General features: G+C 37.6%; 1 pseudogene; it reads right to left on the reverse strand.

The window, feature by feature from the left end:
• LOC103258491 overlaps positions 1-11,761 on the reverse strand; it is a 39,657-nt pseudogene extending 27,896 nt beyond the window's left edge.
• Positions 11,762-21,105: the final 9,344 nt, after the last annotated feature.

Below are 21,105 nucleotides of genomic sequence, written 5' to 3' on the forward strand. Positions count from 1 at the left end.
GCGGGTCTCGAACCCGCGGGCTCGGGCAATCCACTCACCTCAGCCTTCCAAAGGCGTGGGGTTACAGGCTGAGCCACCGAGCCTGGCAGTTGAAAGATTCTTAACTGCACGATATATTATTTAAGAATATGCTTCTGAGGAAAAAATGAAAATGGAAAAAAAATAAATTTGAGAGCTGAATAATACGGAAAAGGGGCTAGGATTCAGAAACGACCTATGGGTCACAATGTTCACTGACTGGAGAATGGGCTTCAAGACCCACTCCTGCCACCACACAGTACAAACAGTCCATGCCATGGGCACGTATATATACCCACTAAGTACAAGATAAAGTAAAAGAAAAGAACAGAAGCAAGGAGAAGAAAAAAAGAGAAAGAAAAAGAGTAAAGAGAAAAGAAGAAAAACAACAACAAACAAACAAAACCCTGAATAACAAAGGGGAAAAAAGTAAAAATTTTTTGAGCTTTGCACTCCCCCCGTGTGGCAGGTTCTGTAACAGCTAGCTTTTTCTCTACTGCTACACTTGTAGGGTTAACTTTTCCATCTCCTGCATGTGATTACTCGCTGGCACAAGCGTGTGCTGGGTGCCAGAATGCTCCTAACTTCTACTGTGCCTGGATTGTGATGGGAGAAAGGGGCTCCCTGCCTCCACTCCTGCCCTCCTGATCTCTGTGTGGTCAAGGGGATCCTCTATGGTTGTGTGGAGTGGTTCACTTCCCCAAACCAGAATGGTTGGTGGCTGGATCCCTACTCTCTGCCCTGTTCTGTGAAAGGGGTACCAGACCGTCTCTTCCCCAGCTGTCGATGGTGGGTGTGTCAGACAGCTTCACCCCACAGGAGAATCCTCTTTGTGTGGGATCTATGCCTGGCTTCACAAAGGCTTGGCTCCCTCGGCTCTGCGCCCTGACCAGGCTTCCTCCACGTGGAATTGATGTTTTGTGTGCTGCTGGGGGAGGAACGTGGATCAGCTCAGCACTCACCACTACCCTTCTCAGGTTGGATTCTCCCTTTCTGAGCTCACCTGTTGCCCCGTGACTGGTCAGGGTGGGGAACAAGAATGGGGCATTTGGAATTCCACACCCACTGTGTCCCTCTGGAGATTGTGCACTCTCTGGGTTCATGATGATCAACCCGAGAGAGATGTGGCATTCAACCCCTTGCCTCAAGGCACCAATCTGCGGCTCCACGGTGGGCCCCTGGGGCACTTTTCTGCCCAGGCTTCAGGACCACGGTGGAGTGCCTACGCCATTTCCTCTGGTGGTTCTCAGTCTCTGGTTCCCTTGCTTTGTTCCTGCCACAGCCTCTGTTGCCAGTGTCGTCCAGGGCACCTCTCTCTTTCTGGTGCTCCCATTTCTTGGAACCGGCAAACTGCTCAGTTTCTTTCGAGTTGGCACACAGGACCAGGGAGGTAACAGTTCCCTCTGTCAGATGTCACAGTCTCCAGATTCTGGGTCCTGGTGGTGGGGCCACATGGTCTGGCCTGGCACTGAATTCTCCCACTACAGCTTGTGCAGTGGTGGTGGTAAGGCCAGGTGCCCAGTGGTAGTCACTCCCTGCAGCTTCCTTCTGAGGAGGACTTTGCTCGTTTCAGAAAATGGCATTTGCTCCTGTGCCATGAGAAGCGCCAAGGTCTGAGCAGTGGTGGTGGTAGCCGCTTCGCCAGAAAAGGCCAGGCCGCCTGTCCTTAGGTCCCCATTCAAACAGACAGTCACACATCCACTTACACACCCACATGCATGCACATTCATCCTTGAACACACTCACTCACACAAAGACTCACATAGGCCCACCAGCTCCACGGTTGTCTTCCTGGAACTCTCCTGGTCTTCTCCTATCAACAAGATTTTTTTTGTAGTATTGATAAAAGATAGCAAAAGAATTTCACTTTTCAGGTGAAGTACTGAAAGAAAGGGGTAGGGAGAAAGAAAGCGCGCGTGAGAGAGAGAGAGAGAGAGAGAGAGAGAGAGAGAGAGATTGTATATTTTATCAAGATAATCCTTTGCATTTTATGTTGTCTTTGTTAGGTCTTTGCTTGTGAAGATGAAGACTTAAAAGAGTTAAGGTTTTCTAAAACTTTGTAATTTCTTGTACTTGCTTTAAAAGTCCTTCAGTTATTACTCTGGTTAAATTAATGATTTGTTTTCCAGTGACTTGTGATCCTATTTTGGTCAAGTGTTTTAAAACTTTATTTTTTGACAAACTTCCCAAAATCAAATTCCAGATTAAATCTTCTTGACCTCAGACTAACTTTGGAATTTCCAGAGACCCAATGAAGTTCAAAAGAGACATATTTGTATGCCCTTTTTTCTGTTAACTCATTTATTGTCAGTTTATTTCAGCAGACTCATTTATCAAACCTTCAGAATAAGTAGAGGGAGTTTCTTTTTCGCTGATACTAGTCACTTGACATTTGAGAAGAAGACAAAAATAAAGTTAAGCTAAAGAAAGGAGAGAGGAATTTCCATTCTTACTGTATTTGCAAGCTGTAGTGGAAGTAAAACATACATCCTCACACTCATAATGGCAAGCATTTGCTGAATGCTGATTGTCTGATTGTTGACTTTAACCAACTATCATGTCATTTCTTTAGGGCTACCACTAGAAATCTGGAGTGTACCACTAATATTTACATTTAAAAATGAAGAACTGCCTTAGAGAACTGAAATATTTTGCCCAAAGTCATTCAGCTATTTGATGGTGAAACCAAGAGGCAAATTCTCTTTCTTAGTCACTAAAATAATTGGTAATTTTGACCACATCTTGCATATACTTTAATTGAAATTTTTCTTATTAATTGGTATGTTACATTTTTATTTAAAACATACAGTAAAAAATGAATTTTACATTAAAAATTGGGAAATGGATATGTCATTTTCAAGATCAAATATAAGAATTCAGCCTAGATATGTAGAAAAAAAATCTTGGCAATTATGAGATTTCACAGAAAAATCCACATGTTCATAATTATATAGTTATAAAGGTCAGCATTTATGAAAATTGTATCATATTCATTAATGTTCTATAACCATAGTTCCAATTTCCATTGACTAGTATTTTTCTGTTTAGAATTATTTCCAAAGCAATATTGAAAATTTATCTGATACATGCAGAAGTAACATAGATCAAGGTAGACTTGAGACATAACCATTTGCAAGCCTATATCTTTTAAGTTCTGTAATGTTTTATCCCTGTTAAAATACATATCTATGATAGAAAGTATAGGTAGGTGTAAAGGTATAAACATTCATTGAATGAATGTGTATGCAACAAGACATATCAGTCACAAGAAATCACAGTCACAAAGTTCTGTAAATGGAATGTGGAGTCTACTTGCTGTAGTGAAAACATTGTGGGAAGCACAGGAAAATCCAGCAAAACTACCAGGGTTGGTGAAGCTGCCAGCATAATACTTGTAGCGTCTTAAGTGATTACATTCCACAAAGTCACGTGTTTCTGAGACATAATTACATATCAATGGCATGTTTTATATTTCTAAAACAATATCTTAGTGAGAATATAATTGTTGAGTAGATTTCTCTAATTAGTGTGAACTCATGAAAGTCACAGGACAAAATTATTTATGAAGTGTATTTCTAATATGTGATGCAGTCAAAAGTTAAGTACCATTTAAAATTATAATAGGTAATGACATAGATAAATGAAATTAAAAGATTAAAGGGTAAACATTGGTCCATGTAGTCACAAGTGTAACTTACTAATGTATCCCCTAAATCAGGTCCTTGGAAAGTTGTTTACAAATACAGTTTGTTTCTAAGGCTCTATGTGCCCACTTCTCCCAATGAAAATCTATATCTTGGGTCTCCAATTAAAAGTTTTTGTTAAATAAAACATGAGACTTGTACTATTCCAAAGTATCTAGCAAGTTTAGCAAACTAAAACACAAACTTTCCCGAATGAAACTCTCTTTGTGCATATAAGAGTTTTACCTTCCCATATGTTTTTATGTTAACAATCTGAGAGATAATAGTCTTCTGACAACTGGGCATTTCTATTCCTCCATCTGGAAAAAAATCTAGGTGACCCACAGTTTGGCTCATTCCAAACCCTGAAAAAATTTCAAAATGAAAAAAGCTTTTTGTTACTGTACAGACTCAAGACACTCTAAAATACTCTAATATGTAAACCCAAAATCCTCTAGGAGGACGAGTTGAGGAACTCATCCATGGTGAGAACTATTGGGGCAGCATTCGTGTAAATTACTTCCGTAAATACGGCATCACTGGGGCACAGTCAGACTAGTTCAGGTGTGCTCTTAAGCAGGGTTCCGCTGGATCCAAACTTAAAGTAAATAAAATGTGTCATGACATGAATGAGTCCTTACCTACTTTGCCATTATCTGAAGCAAAATCTGCTTCTAGTTTTCTATTCACTACAAAGTAAATTTTCCTCAAACCTTAGTATCTGCCTCTCCTTGTGGATACATAGTCAATGGGAGAATCTTGGTGACTAGCAGCCATTATAGGAAAAAAGCTGGACATGGGAAAATACTAAACTAAAAACTATTAAGGCTAAAATAGTCCCCACCAGAATGTAAACTCCCATGAGAACAAGAACCTTGTCTTTCACAGTCACTGAGAGACACCACAGCCCTGAATTGCACAGCACCTGACTGAGCAGACTGTGGTAAATATTTATAGACTAGGGGAAAAACTTTCTGTGCAGAACTCCTCTTTAGGAACTTAACATTCTAAAAGGCCTGCTATCCAAATGAAACCCACTTATCCAAAGTATTAGAAAGATAATCACAGGTAAGAGACAGAAAGTGGAAGTTAAATGGAAGAGGAAAGTGGGCCTTTTTCGAAATAGTTACTTCTGAGATCCAGGATGGCAAAGTCTTTCTTAAAAGGTTAAGGATTGTTTTGGGACCTGGATATCCAACTTGTGGGCCCGATGGCCAAATTCAGCCAATCTGAAGTTTGCAAAGTCATATTTTATAATCTAATTATCAGTATGCAGAACTGGCAGCCCATGCTAGTCTGACCACCTTCCCCCCTGACAACTCTGGAGCTGTGGTTTTGAGGTTCATGCTTATTAGCAATCGCTATTGAGGCAGAATATAATTAATTATACAAATTTGAGCTCTTTAGTTTTGTTTGCATTTATTATATTATTCATAATATTTGTTTTATTCATGAAACTTGTTCTTTGAGAATGCCTAACAAGTAAGAAATAAGATATGAATAAGATCTGTCCTAATTCACATTTCATTCACATTATTTATCTGTTAAACAGGGCACTGTAGGCCAAAGATGAATGTCAATAAAAAACGCTCAAGGACTCAGAACATACTGATTTCCAATAATGATGACCAACTCAGAAAATGTGAAAAGGCAAAATACATGTTGCACTAAATTGTCATCCTGTATTTTATTTTAGTCATGTCAACTTCGTAATATCTGGTAAAATTAATCCAAATACTTAGAGAATTCAGTAAAAACATTCTACCTTGTTGCTCGGATAAGTATATTTTAAAAAAGAAAAAAAAAACTAGTTTATTGACCCCATTAGGGTTATTGATGAAACCTAAATCTAGATTTTTTTTTCATTTTCCTCTTTAACCAAGAGGAATTTGATGAATACATGAATACACACAGGCATAAATGAATCCATAATGGCTCTCAAGCACTTGCAGTTATTGGGAAAATTTATTCTATTTGATTTTTTTTGTCTTTTAATTCTTCTTTATCACAGAGCACATAGCCAAAGACAAATCTCAGTCAAGGTATGTCTTTATCAGTGACCATATCTGTAGCTTCTTTTGCAAAGAGAATCCAGGGAGCAACGTGCATGAGCTTTTATATAATCCAGAAGTATTACCCGAAGAGCATCGATGAAATTCGCCACTTCCGCTCCCACAATCTTGATGTTATGTGAGGCCTGTGTATATCCAGTACAGGAGACACTTTTTCAGTCCACACAGGTGCAGTACACGTTTTCCACCTAAGCAGTTCCTGGTAGAAGAAACACAATCAACTGGTAAATAACTCAGGATCTTTATTAATTACTAATTAATACATTTAAGGACTCAGATCAGTTCTCTCCTTGACCTACAAGATAGTGTGACACTTTTAACCGCAGTACAATGGACAAAACCTCTGGTTTGTTTTGAGTATGGAATCCCTTCTTAAGTTTAACACAGGCCCCAAGCTAGAGGTTTAGCCATAGTGGGAACTGGAATTTGGGGATTTCTACTGTCATAGATACATGGATATTTAATTTAGAGGAAAATGTACAAGATTTGGTACAATGGGTCTTCATTAGGTTATCCTAAGTGACATAATACTACATAGTCCCTTATTAGGATGCATCCAGGGACATAATTTGCCTTGTTCACTGCTATGTCCTCAGTGCCTAAAATGGATTCTGGTACCTAGTAAGTGCTCAATACATATTTGCTAAATGAAAGTATTAGGAGCCCTTAAAAATATAGATGGGAAAGAAGTAAGCTTTTCTAAGATGGAAGGACTAATCAAAGTTTTTGGATAAGCATGCTTTATTGTTCATCACTGAAGAGTTTTTTCACATAAAACATAACCTGTCAGATACCTACTGGAAGCTTGAATTAATGGGGGTCAATTATGGTTTCATCAATTTTAGTTCTGATAAGAAGGTTGTTTATTTGAGTTTGTTTATTCATATCCTCAGTTTTTTTTTTTTTTGAAAAATAAGTTGGGACTAGTAGGCAATCTTGGATATGATCTCCCGTTCTTTCATTTTAAAGAAGTAATATCAAAAGCAGGGAAATAAATGGCCTGAATCCAGTTTGACTTCTCTTGGAAAGCAGTATAAAAATGTGCATAGGACACAACATGCCTTATTTGCTGGACTCTGACTTCAACTTTGCTAATATCATGGTTAGCTAAGAGGAGGATCAGGACTGAAGTCTAAGATTTTTATCTTTTTAGTTTAATCCATTTGTTTCTCCATCTTAATGCATCAGTCTTGTCAAAGCCAAACCAAAGACAAGGAAAGCACAGCTGCTTTTGGGATCTTATAAACAAACTTTATACACATATCAAAGGGGCTATATTCCTTTTGAGCTAAGAATCACATATTTTTATTCACTGTTGTGTAAAAATCTTTTCCTACCCTTCCCCCAGTAAGCATCACCTTTAAATTATTTTGGAAGTCAAGTTGTGGTTTCAATGCTTATTTTCAAATGTGTGAAGTCGGGGACTCTGGAGTATTCGTCTGTCTTCAGGACCAATGGATATGCTCTGGATTAAACTCGTTCAGCTCTTGATTTGAGCCATAGACAGGCCTGAAATTGAATAGGTTTAGGGGACCTTAGTGTCTTTTTTTCTTGACACCCCTGAAGAAATGACTATCCCTTTGTGCCACAGCAGGTGAAAGGAATTTGATGAATACATGAATACATATAGGCATAAATGAATTCACAATGGTTCTCAAGCACTAGCAGTTATTGGGAAAATGTACTTTATTTGATTTTTTGTGTTTTAATTCTTCATTATCACAGGGCACATAGCCAAAGGTAAATGAAAGAAAAGAGGATCACTGCTGTTGAAACAACAGAAGCTGAAAATGAAAACCTAGTTTTCCTGGTTGTTGCTACCAGAGGAGATCAAAGACTTGCAAGTGAAAAATCAAAGAAGAATAATTACTTTAGGCAAAATGAGATCTCTTCGCTCTTCACATGGAAATTAAAAACTAACAAAAAAAAAATATAGGGCCTATGACCAGCTAGTATGCATCAGTATGGCAGCATCTGTTGGAAATATATTGAAACACTTCTGTATTAGTTTTTAAATAACCACTGCCTTAACTCACCAGATGCCAGCCAGCCTCCCTACCCTGGTGGTTCCAACTCCCCTTCACTCACTACTGCATCCTCAACTTCATCTGGAACTCCAGCCCCAGCAGGGTCAGAAGATCATCCAGGGCTGTGGTGACCATCATATATCCCCAATGATTGGGGCCAGTGCCTTACTGGTTGTTAGTTACCACTCCAGGAACAACTTTAAGAAGTGACCAAGTCTCACCTTGCTCATACTGACCAGCCAGCTTTCTTCTCCCTTGCCTATGAACCCATGAATAATAAAGCAGGTACAATTGTTGGATCTGCAACAATTTCCTATTTTAGATAGAAAATGTTTCATGTGAGTTTCTTACAGCATCTAATAGAACTATTTGTAAATTGTATGTAGGGAGGAAGGGAGGCGGTAAGTAGGAGAAAACTGGTGGGATTTGGGATTCTTGTGAGTAAGGACTCTCCCTTTACAACCACGCTGATCACAATCATCATCACATTGTTATTTCTCATTCATCATAATATGTTTGCAGTTGTTCAACTCAGGATAATATGTCTGCTTTAATCTTGTTGGTAAAAATCTTGTCTTTACACAATGTAAGGCTTTGGGTGTGTATGTGTACCTATATATCTATTATCTATCATTTATCTATGTACATATCTATCTTTCTACCTAATGTGGATATATATATGAAGTACTAGGTGGTTTTATACATTATGTGTGTGTGTGTGTATACCTGGCTGAACATGGTGGGTAGCTGGTATGTCATCTGTGTTTGAGGGCACCCGCACTCCTGTGATGAAGGAGCTGTCACATACAATCAAACAATAATCCACACCTATATGTAGAAGATTTATTAAATGTTACCAGGAAGTAGGACAAGAATAATATGAAGTGAATGAACCTTTTATAAACAAGTTACATAAATAGTTAGGATTGATGACCTCAAAGTATACAAACATGCAAATTCCATTATCTGATCTGTTTCCTTTAGAACACTTAAATAACCATTATTCTTATTACATAAAACAGATGTAACTTGGGCCTGAATATAGTACAGTTCTTACCTGAAAGCTGTTTGGGTTCTCATTAGTATGTAGAAGGAAATGGGTATTGACATCTTTTGGATCCCAGAGCAGTATTTGGAGTGGTCTTTCTACAATTCCTGCCCATGGCGCATCGTTGCTGAAGCAGCTGAGCCTTGGGTAGCAGACTTCTCTTCCTACAATCCCCCAGAAGTGTTTCAAGAATGTTAGTTTTGTGATTATGCTCTTTTTACTTGCGTCTGTCAATATATGAGTTAAATTATATTTTGTGGCATATTTTCCTCCTCTACTTCCCCAAACAGCCTCCTAGCCACACACTCATAAAACAGCTTCAAAAGACAACCTCTTTGCTATAGACAGGGTAGCAGTCCTGTTTTCTGCAACTTCTCAGAAGCATTTCAAGGATATTTGTTTTATGAGCATGCTCTTTTCAATTGTTTCTTTGCCAGTATATGAGTTAATGTATTTTGCTGCAGATTTTCTTCCTCCGTTTCTCAAACATTCTCCTAGCCATATACTCACAAAACAGTTTCAAAAGGCAATGCCTCAAAGACAGGGACTGTTACGCATTTCAAGCCTTAGCACCATCTCACTTTTCTTATATCTCTGCCAAGTCCTCTGCTGGGACTCATTTTACTCTCAACTCTTCCTTGGGTCATTGGTGTCCAAGAAAGGAATAGATTTGTGTCCCCAGGCCTTGGTGGGAGGGAGGTGAGGCTCTCAATTCCTTGTAGCCATTATATGTCTTTGAACTTTGGGTAGAAAGCTTAAATATCATGCAAGAGCTGACACTTTGTATCTCCACTCTGACTGAACATGTAACTGTATCACCTATGTTTGAGAGCACCTGGATTCCTGTGATGAAGGAGCTATCACATGCAATCAAACAAAGAATCCATGGTTTGACACAAGTCTAGGCTTGAGTTTTACCTCACAAATGAATAATCCAAAGAAGTATGCTCTCTTCCCTAGCAGGATAAAGTCTAGATTAATGGTAGTAAAAGTAGTAGCTGTTGTGGGGCTGCATTTCTCAAAATCCTGCTATGTGTCAAGTATTGGGCAAGATGATTTACTTATCTCACTTAATTCTCACATTAATTTTATGAGAGGGAATATAATTTTCCCCATTTCATAGACAAAGATACTGAAGCACAGAGGGATTAAGGATTTTGCCCAGAGTAACACAGTTTTATGTGGTCAAACCCGTGTTCAAAAATCTCACTAGACTCCAAACTAGGTTGTCTAGATTGAGCAAATAAAAGTACTTCAATTTGAATTTCAGATAAACAGTGAATACGTTGAGGTATAAATATATATTCCTTGTTTGTAGAAAATATTTGTTTGTTATCTAAAATTCAAATTTAACTGGTCATCTTAGATTTTGTCTGCTACCCTACTCCAAGTGCCTTACTCCTAATTATGCACTACTCTCACTTTAGCCCTTATCCTCATAGAGCCTTGAATTTAGCATTATAACTTTCTTGAAAGTATTGAGCAATGAGTCTTTTTCACAGCTTTAAATCAATATTTTTTCTTACCTGCTTCTGCTCCTAACAGCAGTGAAAGTTCAGCGTAGCAGCAATTCTACAGTTAAAAACATGATTGTATCAGCTTAGTAATTTTTTAAATTGGCATAATTCAAGTTCATTTGGATCTCTGCAGGAAAATGAGTAAATTCTGATAAATTAGTCTTGGAAAATATGTTCCTGACTTACTGCGGCAGTTCCAGCAGATTCCATACACAACTAGATTGCAGTAAAAGGTCCTTTTTTGTCTTATTTGCTATATACCCTGAACATACCTGATTTCATCTGATAAAAGGTCTAAAGGTGACTCTTTTCTTTTGAACAGTATCATGGAACAGTGGTATAAAAAGAGAGAAGGGTTCAAGGATGCATTTCTAATTTAAATAATAGATAAGCCAAGATTGATAGCATAGGTGAAGTTTTCTATAGTATTTGGGGAAGGTGAGAAAGGGGTAGGTATGTGATTAAGTAATTCCCCAGAATCACCCTCATTTTACTGTAGTGAAATCTAGGCTTTCTGCCCTTTTGGGTTTTAAAATTCTCTGTGCAGGTCTATGGATATGCGTGAAACTAAGTTGTTTTCACAGATTTTATAACAGTGGTCTTGGAAACAAATATCAATAGTATACCAGCCCATGCAGTTTTTGTATGATGTTGTCTTACCTTCAAAAGCAGTGAAATAGAAGTAGTCTTTCAAGAGAGTTTGTTTTCTCTGGAGAAGCAGTTGATATTTTATGTTGATAGTCCGTAGACTTGATTTATTTGTCAACAATATCATGCCTCCATAACAAGAATAATCAAGCTAAGAAAAAGAATTAGGGGTACTGTCAAGAGCATGAATGTGGAATCAGTGACTTCACTATCAGATGAAATTATGAGTAAGGGAAAAATAAATTTAGCATGGAGGAAAATTTAGAAAAAATAATCTGAATGAGAAGTGTTTGCTAGAAAAGAACTAGGATTTTTAAAGTTTGTGATAGATCGTTTAGAATAAATTTTTAAAAGACTACAATGTGAAACCATAATTTTAAGAGACAAGTACCATTTAGTCTGACAGTGTCACCAATAGAGGTTGAAACTGCCATATTTGTAGGTTGAAAGTGGTAAAAAGTAATTCAGTCTCTTGGCATAGTATACAGGGACAGTTAAAAGCAACAACATTTTGCTGTGTACAAGGAAAATTCAAGAAAGTTTTACAAGGGAAATTTTAAAATAAAGACAAAAGGGAGATGAGACAAGAATTGGATGGGAACCATGGCAAGTTCCCAGTGAAATCCGTTGTAACTCAGCCTTTATTCCCCTCCTCAGGCAGTCTTCTCCAACCTGGATTAAGTCGGTCCCCCTGTTCACTCTAAGAAAACCTCACCTTAAACGTCTTTCTCTTGAGACTCTTCACCATCATTTATTGATCACAAATTCAGAGAAGGCTACATTTCTTGGTTCCTATCACAGATTAGCATCTCCCCAGTGTCTGGTATATAGGTTTTCAACATAACCTTGTTGAATTACAGAACAAACAAAGAAGGCTTTGAGTATAAAAAACAATTTATTTTGCACAATTGCTACAGTAAAAATTGCTTGCACAATCTCACAGTAAAGAATTATGAAGGTCTTTTAATCAAAGCAAGCAAAAACAAACAAAAAACACCACGAACAACAAAATCTATTCAAAACCTATAAAAACTAAAGAAGTCTTGAATCTTTATCTTCTTAAGGAGATTCAAATTCCATATGGTAAATACTCATAATATAGGTATTTAGTCATGGTTATTATATTGACCTATAGGAGCTAACCTTTACTCTGGGGGAACGATAATGTAATTCACAATTTTGTGAATTACTAACTAATTCACATACAATTTCTACATTGACATTTTAGATGATAAAAAATTTAATCCATAATTATTACCTTTGTTTAATGTAATCTGAAGAATTAGTATAAAACATTACCAAATACTGAAACAGAGAGTAGAGTTTATGGGGAGTTATTTTAAGAACTGTAGTAGCTTCAAATTTTAAAATATTTAAAGAACATTCAATTTCTCCAATTTATAGAAGTTATGAAGGAAATGCAAGCAGCAGTCTATCATGTCAGCACTGGATGAATAATTTTCTTTTAAAATTTAATCCTGCTGAACTGTTTAGCTAGGTTGTGAAATTTTATAAACCAGATTGTTTCATTCAGACCACTAATGTGCTATCTAGGAGTATCTTTTTGTATAGCATGTGGCAAAAATGCTGGACGTTTTTTGCAGGGAGATGGGACCATGTGACTATCTTCTGGCCAGTGATTTGTGAGTGCCTGATTGTGCATCAGATTCAGTCTTGTTCATAAAAACCCAGGCATGGTTCTTTGGGTGCCATCCCTTCTGTGTCTTGATACAGACAAGCACAGCAACACTAAAGGTCATGTGTTAAAGATGGCACAACTTCAAAATGAAGGGGGAGCTTGGGCTCCTTGCTTAAAGGAAAGTCACCCAAAATGAACACCCATCTTTGAGTTTACATGAGTAAGAAATAAACTTCTGTTATTTTATTTTTATTTTTCAATTTTGAGTCAGAGTCTCACTCTGTCACCCAGGTTAGAGGGCAGTGGCACACTTATGGTTCCCATTGTCTCAACCTGCGGGATTCAGGTGATTCTTCCACCTCAGCCTTACAAGTAGCTGGACTTACAGGTGTATACCACCGTGCTTGGCTAATTTAAAAAAAAAATTTATTTTAAAGATGTGGGGTACAATTCAGGGTTAGATATATAAATGTTCATTATGCAGGTATGCAGGCACCATTGTTGATGAAGTGTACCCCTCCCTCACCTGGCAGCTTCCCTCAACTGCCAATCCCACCCCACCCCACCTCCCCTGGCAGTTTCCTACCACTGGCTTGGCTAATGTTTTTTAAAAAAATTGTAAAGATGAGATCTCTCTAGGTTTTTCATGCTGGTCTTGAACTTCTGGGCTCAGGCAGTCCTCTCACCTCCACCTCCCAAAGTGCTGGGATTATAGGCATGAGCCACTGCATCTGGCAACTCCTGTTATTTTAAGCCATTGTGATTTGAAAGTTATGACAATTTGCATCACCTCAAACAATAGAGATTTTTTTTATTGTATACTGTTGCTCCTACTTCCATGATCAGTTCTGGTACCAAACATCCAATGCTAGCCTATAAATTTCACCATATGAAATACTAATATTTGGACAGATTTTTTTTTCTTATAACAATAAAAAGATAAGGGTTGCTTCTCATAGTTGAGAAAGAACCAGTGAGAAAACACCAATAGTACTCAAAACTTTAAAGATATATCACCTAAAAAAGCAAGCTATCTGCCCCCAAGCAATGGAAACCACCCAGAGTGACCTGCCCCTGATGACAATCACAGAATTCAAATATTGGATGGCTAAAATGGCTAAGAAAAACCACAAGAAGTTAGAAGCAAAGATTACCTAAGCCATGCAGGAAGTAAAAGTTGAGTTGTCTGGTATAAGAAAGGTCCATTATGAATTCCTGGAAATGAAGAATGCCATAATTGAATTTCAAAGCACCATAATAGTCCTAGGGAGCAGAATCAATCAGGGTGAGGAAATAATATCAGCGTTGAAGACCAAAATATTGAAATAACCCAGTCTGACAACAACGAGGGGAAAAAGCTCAAAAGGAATGAGTGAAGCCTACAGGAGGTGTGGGACTACATAAAGAAGCCAAATATACAGTTGATTGAAATAGCCAGAATAGAAGATGAAACTGAGAACACCCTGAAACAAGCCTTTCCTGAGGTCATTAAATAAAATTCCCCATATCTTGCTAGAGAGACAACCATCCAAGTGCAAGAGATTCAGCGAACCCCTGCAATGTATTATGTGATAAGAGTATTACAAGACACAAGGATGGACCCAGTCACCTGTAAACTCAGGTGAGTTTACCAAGACACATGGTAATTCACCTTCACAAAGTAAGCATAAAAAAAAATAAATCAAAACAAAAACCTAAAGGCATCTAGAGAAAGGGGTAGACCACATACTGGAGAAGACCCATCAGAATTGCAGCAGACATGTCAGAAACACTATAAGCCAGAATGAACTGGGGAACCATCTCTAATATTCTCAAAGATAAGCAATTCCAGCCAAGAATTTTCTACCCCACCAATCTAAGCTTCTTCAGTGATAAAGAATTAAAATCCTTCGAGACATCCAAGCCCTAAGAGAATATGCTGCCTCAAGACCAGCCCTTGAGAAAGTGTTGAGTACAGAAACAAAAGAATGGTTACACCCATTACAAAAGCCCAGGAAAGCACAGAGGTAACAAGGCATACAGATCATCTACAAAATTAAATATATAGGCAAAGCAATCCTTTAAGATCATTATGACGGGGATAAACTCATATCAATCATTAACTTGAACATGAATGGACAGAATACACTGATAAAAAGGCATATGACAACAAACATATAAAGACACATGATCCAAATTTCTGCTGACTCCAGGAAACCCATCTTGCTGCAAAAGACACCCACAGGCTCAAGATAAAAAGCTGGAAAATCACTTTCCAAGCAAGTGAAAAACAAAAAAGAGCAGTGGTAGCTCAGGAAACTATGAAACACCAGAGGTGGATTGGAGCTACCACCGAAACCCTGCTTTTTATCAGCTTTGTTGCTCCCCCACATCTCAGGATTGCAGGCTTGAAGATAAGCTGTTAAAATGATGATGGAACCTTGACAACAATCACCCAGTTACCTAATGACATTGAAAGCCAAGATGGGCTCCTATTGAGAAATAATTCCATGTGTCCCAGATTTATCAGAGCATTACATATGTTGACTTGACTTTGATTCTGAAAACTTGAATTGTTTTTAATTTTTAAAAATTTTATTTTAAAAGTGTAAGAAACAATTCAGGATCAGGTAAACAAATGGTCACAGTACAAGTAATGTTTGGGCCTCCCTTTGGTCCCCACTTTGCCTGGTTTGAGATCAGGTACTCTTATTGATGTTATGTGTATCCTCGCCCCCACTGTCAGTGTTCTTCTACTGCCAATCCCTTTCTTGTAGTATTATGGTAGACGTTGAGAGTCCACTTATGAGTGAAAACATGTGGTACTGAGTGTGATAGACTCTAAATTCATCCAAGTTTCTGTGAAGTCCATACATTTGTCCTTCTTTGTGGCTGCATAACATTCCATTATGTATATGTACCACTTTTTAAAAAAAATCCAGTTCAGTTTTGATCAGCAGAAAAATTGGTTCCATGTTTTTACTATTGTGAAAAAGTGCTGTAATAGATATGAGTGTACAGGTATCTTTTTGGTAGAATGATTTTAATATCTCTGGGTATATTGCAATTAGGGGGATTGCTGGGTTATATGGAAGTTGAATTTCTAGTCCTTTAGAAATTGCCACACTGTTTTCCAAAGATATTGAACTAGTTTGTATTCCACTAGCAGTGTACAAGTATTCCCTTTATTCTGCATCCTTGACAGCATCTGTTGCTCTTTGTTTTATTAATAATGGCCATTCTTCCTGGGGTTAGGTGGTACCTCAATGTGGTTTTGATTTGCATTTATCTGATGAAAATCAAAAAAGGATGAACATTTATTCATGTGTCTGTTGGCTGCCTGTATGTCTTCTTTTGAGAAGTGTCTATTCATGTCTTTTTCCCACTTTTTAATGGGGTTGTTTGTTTTTTCCTTTTAGCCATTTGAGCTCCTTTTAGATCCTGGATGTCAGGCCTTTGTCAGATATACAGTTGGCAAATATTTTTCCCATTCTGTGGGCTATCTCCCCACTCTTTTGATGGTTTGTTTTCCTTTGCAAAAGCTTGTCAGTTTGATGAGGTCCCAGTTGTCTATCTTATCTCCAATCGAATGACCATCTGGGGTTTTGATCAGGAATTGGTTGCCTAATCAGATTTCCATAAGGGTATCTCCTGTATTTTCTAAGATTATTAGAGGTTAAGGTTTTACGTTTAGGTCTTTGATCCATTTGTAGTTGACTTGTGTTTGGTGATAGGTAGTGTTCTGTTTCAATCTTCTGCATGTGGTGAGCCAGTTTTCCCAGCACCACTTACTGAATAGGTTCTCCTTTCCCTAGTGGTAGTTGGTGGAGGCTTTGTTGAAAATAAGTTGGTTGAGAAATTGAGGTTTTGCTTCCTGAATCTCTATCCTGTTCCATTGATCTATACGTTATTGTACCAATACCAGGCTGTTTTGATTTTTGTAGGCAAATAGCATAAGGTCTGGAAGTTTTATACCACCTGTTTCATTTCTTTTGCTGAGAACTGTTTTGGCTATTCATGGTCATTTACGTTTCCATATGTATTTCTATACTATCATTTCCATGTCTGAGAAGAATGATGTTGGTAATTTAATGGATATTGTATTGAATCTGTAGATTGCCTTTGGTAGGATAGATGTCTTAACATTGCTGATTCTTCATGAGCATGGAATGTTTTTCCATTTGTGTCTTTTTGGAATTCTTTGAGCACTGTTTTGTAGTCTTCATTGTATAGTTCTTTCACTTCTCTGGTTAGGAAGATGCCAAGATATTTCATTTTTGTGTGTGGTTATTTTGAATAGGAGTATGCTTTTTATGTGTTTCTCTGCCTGTGTATAATTGGTATATAAGAATGCAACTAACTTTTGCACATTTATTTTATACCCTGAGATTTTACTAAGTTCATTATCAGTGCAAGGAGGTTTTTGACAGATTCTCTTGGATTTTTGAGATATGGGACCATATCATCAGCAAAGAAGGTTAACTTAACTTAACTTTCTTTTTCTATTTAGATACCCCTGATTTCCTTCTCAGGTCTCATTGCTCCAGCTAGGACTTCCAACACAATGTTGAACAGAAGGGGTGAGAGTGGGCAGCCTTGTCTTTTTCCAGATTTCAGAGGAAATGCTTCCAGTTTCTGTGCATTTAGCAATATGTTGGCTGTGGATTTGTTGTAGATGGTGCTTACTACTTTGAGGCATGTGCCTTCTATACCTAGGTGTTCAAGGGTTTTTATCAAGAAGGGATGATGGATTTTATAAAAAGCTTTTTCTGCATCTGATGAAATAATCATATGGTTCTTGTTTTTGCATCTGTTGACATATTTAATTACATTTATGGTCTTGTTGATGTTGAACCAGCCCTGCATCCCAAGGATGAAGCCTACTTGGTCAGGTGGATTATTTTTGAGATGTGTTGTTGGATTTGATTTGCTTGAATCTTGTTGAGAATTTTTGCATCTATGTTCATGGGATATTGGCCTGTAGTTCTCTTTTTTTTTTGTTGTATCTTTACCTGGTTTGGTTATCAGTGTGATGTCAGCTTTATAAAATGATTTGGGGAGTGTTCTGTAGTTTTTCATTTGAATGGAATACTTTCAGTAGGATTGGTATCAGTTCCTCCTTATATGTTTCCTAGAACTCCACTGGAAAGCCATATGGTCCAAGGCTTTTTTGTTATTGTTTTTGTAGGTAGTTTTCTTATTATGCAGTCAAATTCCTGAGTTGTTATTGGTCAGTTTAATGCCTAAATGTCTTCTTGTTTCTACCTTGGGAGGTTGTGTGATATCAGAAAATCCTCCATTCCATTTACATTATTGAGTGCAAACACTTATAATTGAGTGTAATCTCTTATAATCTTTTTTATTATTCCAAGGCAGTTGGAAGTGATATTCACATTACTCATACATCTGTCGGTGTATACCATGACCTGCAGATAGATTTTGAATCACAGCTCCCCCCTTAAGTAAATCTCAAAACTGCAAAAAGGACCACCCCCAACCTACAGTGCAACCCCAGAATTGAATAAAGTAAGAGGACATACATAAAGAAGAATAGGAGATTGAACAAACAGAAGTAAAAGCAACCCCTCTACCCCTGAATAACAGAATTAAAGAAGACAGTGACATGGAGGGAAGGGAAAAGTAGGGAGGGAAAAAACCAAACAAATGAAGACAACCAAAGAAGAATATAGGTCTCACACGGACCTCTGGGAGGTCAGACACTGAGAAAACAGACTTCAGAACACAAACAATGAAAGGCCCCCAGAATGACTGGTCATATGAAACAAACCCAGACATCAAGAGATTAATAGAAAGAATAAAAAAACTGAGGAGACACAAGAGGAAAATAGGAAGGAGCTGATGTCAGAAATAACAGCAGTAAAGAATACTGTGATGGAAATAAATAACAAGCTAATAAGCATGGAAAGCAGAATTAGCCAAGCAGAAGAAAGAATCTCAAAGCTCGAAAACCAAAACACAGAACTAACCCAAACTGTCAAAAACATAGAAAAGAAGCTCAGAAAGACAGAACAAAACTTACAAGAGATGAATGATTACTTCAAGAGACTGAACCTAAGAGTAATTGGCCTTCCTGAGACAGAGAGAGAAACAGAGGCCATATTGGAACAAACATTTCATGAAATCATTCAAGAAAACTTCCCTCATCACATCAGTGATGCAAAAATTCAAACACAAGAGATTCAGAGAACCCTTGCATGACAACAAATGAGAAGACCAACTCCCAGACACATAATAATTCGCCTAAACAAAGTAGGTACAAAATAAAAATCCTAAAGGCAGCAAGAGAAGAAGGTCAGACTACCTACCAGGGAAGACCAATTAGAATAGCAGCAGATTTACCTATAGAAACCCTCCAGGCTAGAAGAGCTTGGAGCCCTATCTTCAAAGTTCTAAAAGATAAACAATTTCAACCGAGAATAACATATCCAGCAAAGCTAAGCTTCTTCAGTGAGGGAAAATTGAAATCTTTCCCTGACATCCAATCCATAAGAACCAACCTGCCACCAGACCACCTCTACAAGAAACACTTAAGAAAGTATTGAACACAGAAGAAAAGGAAAAAAGAACAACAACATTCTTCACAAGAGCACAGGCAAAGATTAAAAACACACATGAACCAACTATAGAAACAAAAGAAAGACAACACAAACAGGAAGAATAACAACAACTCTGTAAGAACATTATGATAGGAATCAACTCTCACATTTCAATAATTAGCTTGAATGTGAATGGTCTAAATGCACCACTGAAAAGACATAGCATGGAAAAATGGATAAAATATCACCAGACAACAATTTATTGCCTTCAAGAGACTCACCTCACTAGAAAGAATACTCACAGACTCAAAGTAAGAGGATGGGAAACAAATTTTCAGGCGAATGGAACACAAAAGAAAGGAGGAATGGTGATTTTAATCTCAGACAAAATACCCTTTAAGTTATCAAAAATCAAAACAGATACAAAAGGCCACTACATAATGATAAAAGGTTCAATCCATCAACAACAAATATCCATCCTAAACATATATGCACCCATCATAGGAGCACCAACTTTCATAAAGCAGCTTCTAGGTAAGCTAAAATAAGATATAGACTCCAACACCATCATAGCTGGGGACTTCAATACCCCATTCACAACCCTAGACAGATCATTAAGACAAAAAATCAGCAACGAGATCTGAAACCTCAATGTGACTCTTGACCAAATGGACTTAATTGATACCTACGGAACACTCCATCCAAAGACCACAGAATATACATTCTACCCATCACCACATGGAATGTACTCTAAGATCAACCACATACTTGGCCATAAATGAAGTATAAGCAAATTAAAAAGGACCGAAATTTTACCATGTACCTTCTCAGATCACAGTGGAATAAAAATAAACATTAACACCAACAAGGTCCCCCTAAAACCCAAAAAGACATGGACACTAAACAGCATGATGCTAAACAACTCCTAGGTCAATGATGAAATCAAAACAGAGATTAAAAGCTACCTGGAAACAAATGACAATTAAGAAACATCTTATCAAAATCTGTGGGACACCATGAAAGCTGTAGTAAGAGGGGAATTTATATCCCTACAAATGCACATGAAGAAAATGGAAGGATCACAAATTAATAACCTAACAAGCCAGCTAAGGAAGCTGGAAAACAAGACCACCAAAACCCTAATTTCAGCATAAGAATCCAGATCACCAAAATAAAAGCCCAATTCCAGGACATAGAAGACCAAAATATAATACAAAAAATCAATGAAACAAAAAGCTGGTTCTTTGAAAGGATAAAGAAGATCGATGGTCTGCTAGCTAGACTGACCAAGATAAAGAGAGAAAAAGTCCAAATAAACACAATCAGAAACACAAAAGATGAGGTCACATCTGACCCTGAAGAAATACAAAAGATCATTAAAGACTACTACACTTGTATGGAAACAAACTTGAAAACCTTAAGGAAATGGAGGACTTTCTGACATCACAGAACCTGCCTAGGTTGAAACAAGAAGAAATTGAGACCCTAAATAGACCAATAACAATCAAGGAAATTGACTACATAATAAGAAAACTATCTACAAAAAAAGCCCTGGTCCAGACCGCTTTCCAGCAGAATTCTAAAAGACATTTAAGGAGGAGCTGATACCATTCCTACTGAAGGTATTCCAGGTGTTTGAGAAAGATGGAACTCTCCCCAAATCATTTAATGAAGCTACCATCACATTGATACCCAATCCAGGTAAAGGCCCAACAAAGAAAGCGAACTACAGGCCAATATCTTTGATGAACATAGATGCTAAAATCCTCAACAAGGTCCTAGCAAACCAGATTCAACAACACATCTAAAAAATCATCGATAATGATCAAGTAGGCTTCATACCTGGGATGCAAGCCTGGTTCAACATTCGTAAAACCATAAATGTAATTCAATACATCAACAGATGTCAAAACAAAA

This window comes from Carlito syrichta, unplaced genomic scaffold (genome assembly GCF_000164805.1).
Source record: "Carlito syrichta isolate Samal-C Ts95f unplaced genomic scaffold, Tarsius_syrichta-2.0.1 Scaffold302265, whole genome shotgun sequence".
In the NCBI taxonomy this organism is placed as follows: domain Eukaryota; kingdom Metazoa; phylum Chordata; class Mammalia; order Primates; family Tarsiidae; genus Carlito; species Carlito syrichta.